The sequence below is a fragment of the Aegilops tauschii genome, chromosome 7 (assembly GCF_002575655.3).
Source record: "Aegilops tauschii subsp. strangulata cultivar AL8/78 chromosome 7, Aet v6.0, whole genome shotgun sequence".
Lineage (NCBI taxonomy): Eukaryota > Viridiplantae > Streptophyta > Magnoliopsida > Poales > Poaceae > Aegilops > Aegilops tauschii.
Window position 1 is genome coordinate 279,456,827 of NC_053041.3, and position 7,306 is coordinate 279,464,132.

The 7,306-nt window shown below is 49.2% G+C and overlaps 1 long non-coding RNA gene across 1 annotated transcript; it reads left to right on the plus strand.

Moving 5' to 3' along the window:
• Positions 1–347: 347 nt before the first annotated feature.
• LOC109753868 (uncharacterized) lies at positions 348–1,536 on the plus strand. The gene is made up of 3 exons (XR_002230557.4): positions 348–616; positions 706–913; positions 1,132–1,536. It is a non-coding gene; the product is annotated as an uncharacterized lncRNA (long non-coding RNA).
• The last annotated feature ends 5,770 nt before the right edge of the window (positions 1,537–7,306 follow it).

The window sequence follows — 7,306 nt, forward strand, 5'->3', positions numbered from 1 at the left end:
TCGGCCTGTGGTCGCGACGGTCGCCGTCTTGCTCGCCGGCGTCGTCAGCCAGTTCCTCTGTGATCCACGAAGAAGTAGGCCTGGCCTTTGCTTTGGTTCAGCTTCTGCCGCCACGCCCTTGTTTGGCACAAATAAGCAGCAGCAGCGCACTGTTCAGCACTCTGCGATAAAGGCATTTCCATTCGCGTTCCGTATGCAGCGGGAATCGAAGTCGCTCGCGCGTGCATATGGATCCACACCAACTGGCCCCACAGCCCATGTGGCATTTCCTCTCGGCCCCACCTCTAAACCATTACCACACGGTATACCACTGAATACAGTCGAATCGTATCTGACTTTAGTGGGGCCCTATACCTACGCCCTCCTGAGATCGAGACGGCACACAAGCGATGGGACTCCCGGCTCAGTTTAGATCTGGAGAGGCGGACAAGCTCCCCGCCAGTCCACCACTGCTCCTGCTCGTCGCACTTTTCCGGTTGCCGTCGACTAGCCCACAATAGAGGAGGCGACCTCCCTTTACCCCGCACCATCACGGCGCCAGAAGAGGATGAGCCCCAGGAGCGGCCAGAGAGGAGGAGAAAGAAGAGGGGAAGGAGATGGAAGTTTCAGATCCAAAGTTGTTGTTCTTGTTTTTCTTCCCAAATCTGTTTGCTTTTTTGGTTTCCTGTGATTCTAGGTTTTGATGTGATCTTTGTTGGTTGCTAGGAAGAAAATGGATGAAAAAAATCTGCTCCTCAAATTCGCCCAAAGAGTCCTAGATCGGGGATGGCCAGAGGAGGAAGACGACGGGGAGCATAGACACCTCCGGATCTCCAATCCGCTTCTCCCCCCGAGGCTGTCGTAATGCTCCTCGTCTCCAAGAACTCCTCACCAGGCTCCTACCACCAGTCGAGCAGCTTGAGGAAGTACACAGGTGAGATCCACATACACACCTTCATCTGTCTTATTCTTTCTTCTTTTTGTTGGATCCAGCAAGAGGGTGGAAGCAGATGTCTTTTACTTTACCTTATATTTCTCTGATGAAAATCCTTTTATTTTCTCCTCGATTTGCTATGGATCTTGGCTGTTACAATTGATGTGCGAAAAAGAAATACCCTACTGAATTTGCTCTAATGTTTCTTTACTTTTCAGAGTTCTAGGTCGCTCTCCCAAAAAAATAGTTCTAGGTCGCTGCAGCTCCATGACCTCGGGGCATGGCTCGAGGTCGGCCACTAGATGCTCTTCGTCTTAAATTTTGGGCGCGAAGACACGGGAAGGCCAGGCAGGAGCATGACTCTTGTTTCACATACCCATCCTCTTCTTTTTCTGTGGATTGGAAGGGGTTGCGTCTTGATAAATTTTGTATATTGCATTCAAGATTTGTGTTATGCTCGTTCTTAGCACTTTTCTGGTCAAGGGAAGGTACTAGAGAACCTAGTTCTTAGCCAAAATGCTTTTCGAGTGAAGCAGACACCATTGCTTAAAGTAACTGACTTAATATTTGAGGATTTGCAAGCACTTCTTTTAACCAAGATAAAGTACGTACTTGGTTTCTCATCACTCCGCACTTTTGTTATTATTTCAGTTTTGGTATTGTTTCACCAGTTTGTTAACTATGGAATCATGACTGAATTATTAGTTCATACTGTGAATGCTTTGATTTATTCATGCTCTTTGCGCACTTTACCGATCAATCCAAAAGAACTTACCGTCATCCATAAAAAATAAGAACTTTGCTCAAGCATGTGGTGCACTTAGTATATAGGGCACGAAGGACTTATCGACTTCTTATCTCTTAGAATGAAAATTTTGTTCATGCATGCTACGCACTTTAGAGATCGATCCGGAAAAACTTTACCGTCGGCAGTAAAAAATTAAAAACTTTGCTCAAGCGTGTGGCGCACTTAATGGTATATGGCGGTAAGTACTTATCGACTTTTTATATCTTACGATAAAAACTTCTGTTCATGCTCTTTGCGCGCTTTACAAATCGATCCTGAAGGACTTTACCGTCATCCATAATAATTTAAGAACTTTTCTAAAGTGTGTGGTGCACTTAGTATATAGGGCACGAATGACTAATCGACTTTGCTTGGATGCTTCGAAGAACTTCTAATTATATTGTTCAATACTTTTTTTATACGAGGCAGTACTCTTTCTGTTGTCTAGTACTAAATCCGATTGGAGGGACTTTTTTCCCGGGGGACTCTTGACTAATACCTTATTATACTGTATTATATGCACGTAGAAAAAAGTTACTTCCTCCGTAAAGAAATATTATACTGTATTATATGCACGTAGAAAAAAGTTACTTCCTCCGTAAAGAAATATAAGAGCGTTGGGAATAATTAGTATGGGAGACGTGTTGTTCGTTTCAGTGTGATGTACTTTGCAGGAATATCAGAAGAACTTTATAAAGTTTACTAAAAAAGGTGGACCGAGCTAATATATACTCTGCATAATAAAATTTATAAAGGAGTATATACTAATACACAAATTAGTTAGAAATCTGTTTGTTCTTGCATAATTAGCGGTTCAAGTGGTTTGGCATTCTAGTTAACACCGTGTGCATGGTTTGGCACTATTCAAAAGACAAAACTACACACATGCGGCATGGGATAAAGGAGCAGCGTACAAGCTCGTGCCAGGGGAATCCGTTGAGTATCGTGATTATTAGGAAAGACGAGATAGGCTAGGATTTGGTCCTGCCTTGTCTTGTATTCCAAGTTGGTCTTTGTATTTCTATATATATATGCTCACGAGGCTCAAGCAATAATCAAACTATTTCATCAATCCCTCACTCCCTTCTAACATGGTATCTATCGCAAGTCGATCCTAAACCCTAGCCGCCGCCGCTTCCGCATCTTCGGGCTGTAGCGTCACGGCCCGCGGTCCACTCCGCCGTCCCCGCACGTCGACCTCCCGTGGTATGCGCCGTGCCGTCTCCCTTGGCGCGGGAACGCCACCGTCCGCGCCGGTCTTCGTCACGTTGTCAGGGTTCTTCGCCTACTTCGAGCACCGTCGCCGCACTCCTAACCTAGCCGCCGCCGCCGCCGTCAGGCTGCCGCCGCTGCTCTTCTTTGGCCGCCGCCGCCGGTCCACCCCCTTCTTCATCCAGCACTAGCCGGTCGCCAGCGTTGCCGTCATCTACCCCGACCACTTCGTCTACTCCGATCCGACCACCGTTGGTGACATCGGCCCCGTGCCGATGGACGCCGCAACCGTCGTCGAGTCCTTCTCTGCTGGCCTCTTCGACCTCTTCGACATGGCGTACAGCTCGTGCAAGTCCCAGTCTACGCATGTCTGGTGCTGGCAACACCGTCGCGTGCCTTCGTCCACGACGTGTCCCCGGGCCTGGCAAGCCTGGTGCGGCACTTCGTCAACTTCGTCTTCGTCCGTCTACGCATGCCCGGTGCTGGCAACACCGGTGCGTGCCTTCGTCCACGATGTGTCCCCGGGATTGGCAAACCCGCCACGACGCGTCGCCAACAACATCTTCTTCCCGACGCACCACTACTTCAACACCACTGCGCCCATGACTAACTTGGCGCCACCTTGCGCCCGCGGCTCCACGGCGACTTCCTCGACACCGGCCACCCAGACTCGACATCGACCACGGCATTCTTCGCACGGCTACCTCGACCACGGCTCCACCACCCACGCTCTCGGCTACCTCGACAACGGCACAAAGGGCTACCGCCTGCTTGAGCAACCTCATCGGTTGTCACTCCAGCCATGACTCCGCGATGCGTCGACCGTTACGACTGTGGGGGGGTGTCCGTCGGCTTGCCTTTGGATTCTTCTCCAGTCTCGCTGTCTGCGTCGCTACCGTTGTGACTGCGGGGGGATGTTGAGTATCGTGATTATTAGGAAAGACGAGATAGACTAGGATTTGGTCCTGCCTTATCTTGTACTCCAAGTTGGTCTTTGCACTCCTATATATATGCCCACGAGGCTCAAGCAATAATCAAACTATTTCACCAATTCTTCTCTCCCTTCTAACAGAATCTATAGGGCCTGGTCCCACGTGAGGTCAAATCAGTTGGAATACAGCTGAATATACATGCAGCCAAAATCTCTGTGACCATGGAATACTATGCATGGCTGACACAAAGGTGGGTCATGTGCGGTGCTGATACAAGCTGCATACGGAACGCACAATTAAAAATCCGCGTCCAGCACTCTGCTCTAGTCCTGGCCATGGGCAGCCCGGCCCGAAAAAGCCCGACCCGGGTCGGCCCGACGCCGCTCCCGGGCCGGGCTCGGGCCTAGATTTTGAGCCCGAAGGCCGGGCCGGGCCCGGCCCGGGCCCATCGTTTTCGTGTTTTCCTGAAGGACGGGCCGGGCCGGCCCGAAGCCCGACGGGCTTTTACATGTTCGGGCCGGGCTCGGGCCCAGAAAACAGGCCCGACGGCCTGGCCGGGCTCGGGCTGGGTTTTTTGCGTCGGGCTTGGCGAGGCCCGGCCCGAAGCCCGGCCCGGCTCGAGGTATGCCCAGGTATACTCTGCTCCTCTATCCAGGAGGTCGTGGCCTCGTGGGATCAAGTCCCAGCCGCCCCCATTTTTTTCTCTGTTTTCTTGTTATTTTGCACACCCACATCCCCTTCGGGCCAGATCTGCTTCTGGGCTTGCACAGCACATTGAATCCGGCCCGTGTATGTTTTTTTTCTTGTCCCATGTTATTTAGCATTTATTCATTTTCTGCATATTCACATCAATGCCATCATTTTGAATTGTCAATAACCAAATAACCATGCATCCAAATAAAACCTGTCATATATGCATCTTGCTCAGATTTTCATGTACTTTCATAATATGCAACTTTCATCCCTGTTAAAAATATTTAAAATTGTTGTTTGCATTAATTTGCATATATGGCATTGCTAAAATGGTTTATTTCATACCAATTTAACCGTAGCTCCGAATTAAATAAACTTTATATGTAAATCGGGTGAAAAAATTCATAGATTAACATGGTGCACTTTAACTTTCTGTTTAACAACTCTAACATAATGTTTTAATCAGATCAGTACCAAATTCGAAATTCACATACGGGGATTTTCCGGAATTGTTGTTTGTTGTTTCCGGCCTCATTTAAACTTGCCTAAATAGTTGGTTTACTTATGCTTCACCTCTTGCCATGTTTAACAGCATTTAATATTGTTGGGTTCATAAACGAGAGTGAACTAAATACTTGAATGTGGGGTTTCGTCAATATGCAACTCATTGCATATTGAGCTCCACTTAATTTGTAGTATCGTTTGTTGCACTTAGCCATACCATGCCTCATTAAAATGGACATGCATCATACTTGATTGTGCATCATACCATGTTTATGTGTTGTGTGTTTATCATGTTGTTTGCTTCTTTCCGGTTGTGCTTCTTCTCGATAGTTCCTGTTTCGTTGCGATCGTGAGGATTCGTTCGATTACGCTTGGTTTGTCTACGCCCGTTCATCTTCTTCATGGACTCGTTCTTCTTCCTAGCGGGATTTCAGGCAAGATGACCGTCACCTTGGATCTCACTACTATCTTTGCTTTGCTAGTTGTCTCGATGCTATCGCTATGTCGCACTACCTACTACTTGTTTATCAAGCCTCCCAAATTGCCATGATAGCCTCTTATAACACCCCGGATGTAACTTTCCATATTTGTAACTCTGACTCTTGCCATTTTCGGCTATGTGTTATGATATTCCCTTCGTGGTCGGGTTTTGTCTTTCGTTTTGCATTTTGTTCATGTCATGCATTTCTTATCATGTCATTATGTGCATTGCATTTGCATACGTGTTCGTCTCTTGCATCCGAGCATTTTCCCCGTTGTCCGTTTTGCAATCCGGCGCTCCCATCTCCTCCGGTGTGTACCCCTCTTGTTTTCTTTCGTGTGCGGGTGTCAAACGTTCTCGGAATGGACCGAGGCTTGTCAAGTGGCCTTGGTATACCACCGGTAGACCACCGGTCAAGTTTCGTTCCATTTGAAGGTCGTTTGGTACTCCAACGGTTAACCGGGCATCCGTAATGTCCATTTGTGTGTTGCAGAAAAACCCCCTCAAAACCAGCCCAAAACCCACCAAACTCTCTTCCATGCTCTAGGTCGTTCGATCACGATCGTGTGGGCAAAAACCGCACCTCATTTGGAGCCTCCTAGCTCCCTCTACCTATATATTTGCATCTCCCCCGAAAAACGTTCGCACATGAAACCCTAAAAAATATCCTCCGCGCCGCCGGACGCGTCTTCCCCAGCGCTGGACACGTCCGCGGCCGCCTCCGCAGCCATTCCGCCGCCGCCACGTGGCGCCCGCCGCCGCCCGTACCGCGCCGGCCCGCCGCGGGCCCGCCGAGCCCAGTCGCCGCCGCCCCGCGCCCGCGCTCGCCCGCCGCCGCCGCCTCGCCGCTCGCCGCCGACCGCCGCCGCCGCCATCGCCGTCGCCCCCGCGCGCTGCTCCGCCGCCGCGCCCGAGCGCCGTCGCCTCCTCCTCCGCCGCCGCGCCCCGGCCTCGCTCCGGCCGCCCCCTCGTCGGCCTCCCCTTCCCCGAGCTCGGCGCCTCCTCCTTCTCCTCTCCCGTCGCCAGTGAGCGCCATCGGAGCCCGAGCCCCTCGATCCGATCTGGATCCATCCCGTGCGTTGACTTTTCCCGTGCCCGAAATATTTCTAAGTCTGAGAATTCTACAGCATGTGCACCTGTTCATCATTGCATAACTCTCTGCATATACCTCCGTTTCGTGCGTGTAATATGTCAAATTGTTCGCCTCGTGATGCTCTATATTTTGTTCAATTGCACCATGCTCATTAGAGGTCGTCTTGATGCCCAAATCTCTGTTGCAAGAGGGCTAGTTGCTGTTATCTGCTGTTCTTAACAGAACTTGGAGATTTGTCATTTTTGTATCATTTAATCTGTGCATCTTATGGGCATGAGCCTACATGTGTTTTGTTGTATGCCATGCCATCTTTCCAAGGGTGTATGCCATGTATTTTCGTGATCCCTGTGGTGACTAGAACAAGCATGCAAACTAGGCCCCGTAATGTTTCTGATTTCGGGGACTTGGTGATTTTTCTAAGTCTTTGTCTGCTGTTATTTAGTTGCCATGTAAACTTGATGATACAGAGAGATCCATGCATATTTTGGAGATGTTCAGTAAGGATGTTTTGTAGCTATAGTTGTAATTGATCCATTCCTGGCCTTGTTTGCAATTATGGAGTGCCATAGCATGACTCAATCTTGCTCTACTTTTGCTATAAAATATTTCTGGCAGATTCTTAACATGATATTCATTTTTGCCAAGCTTGTTGTAGTTGTTCCATACATGCTATGCTTTTGTTCTTGCCATG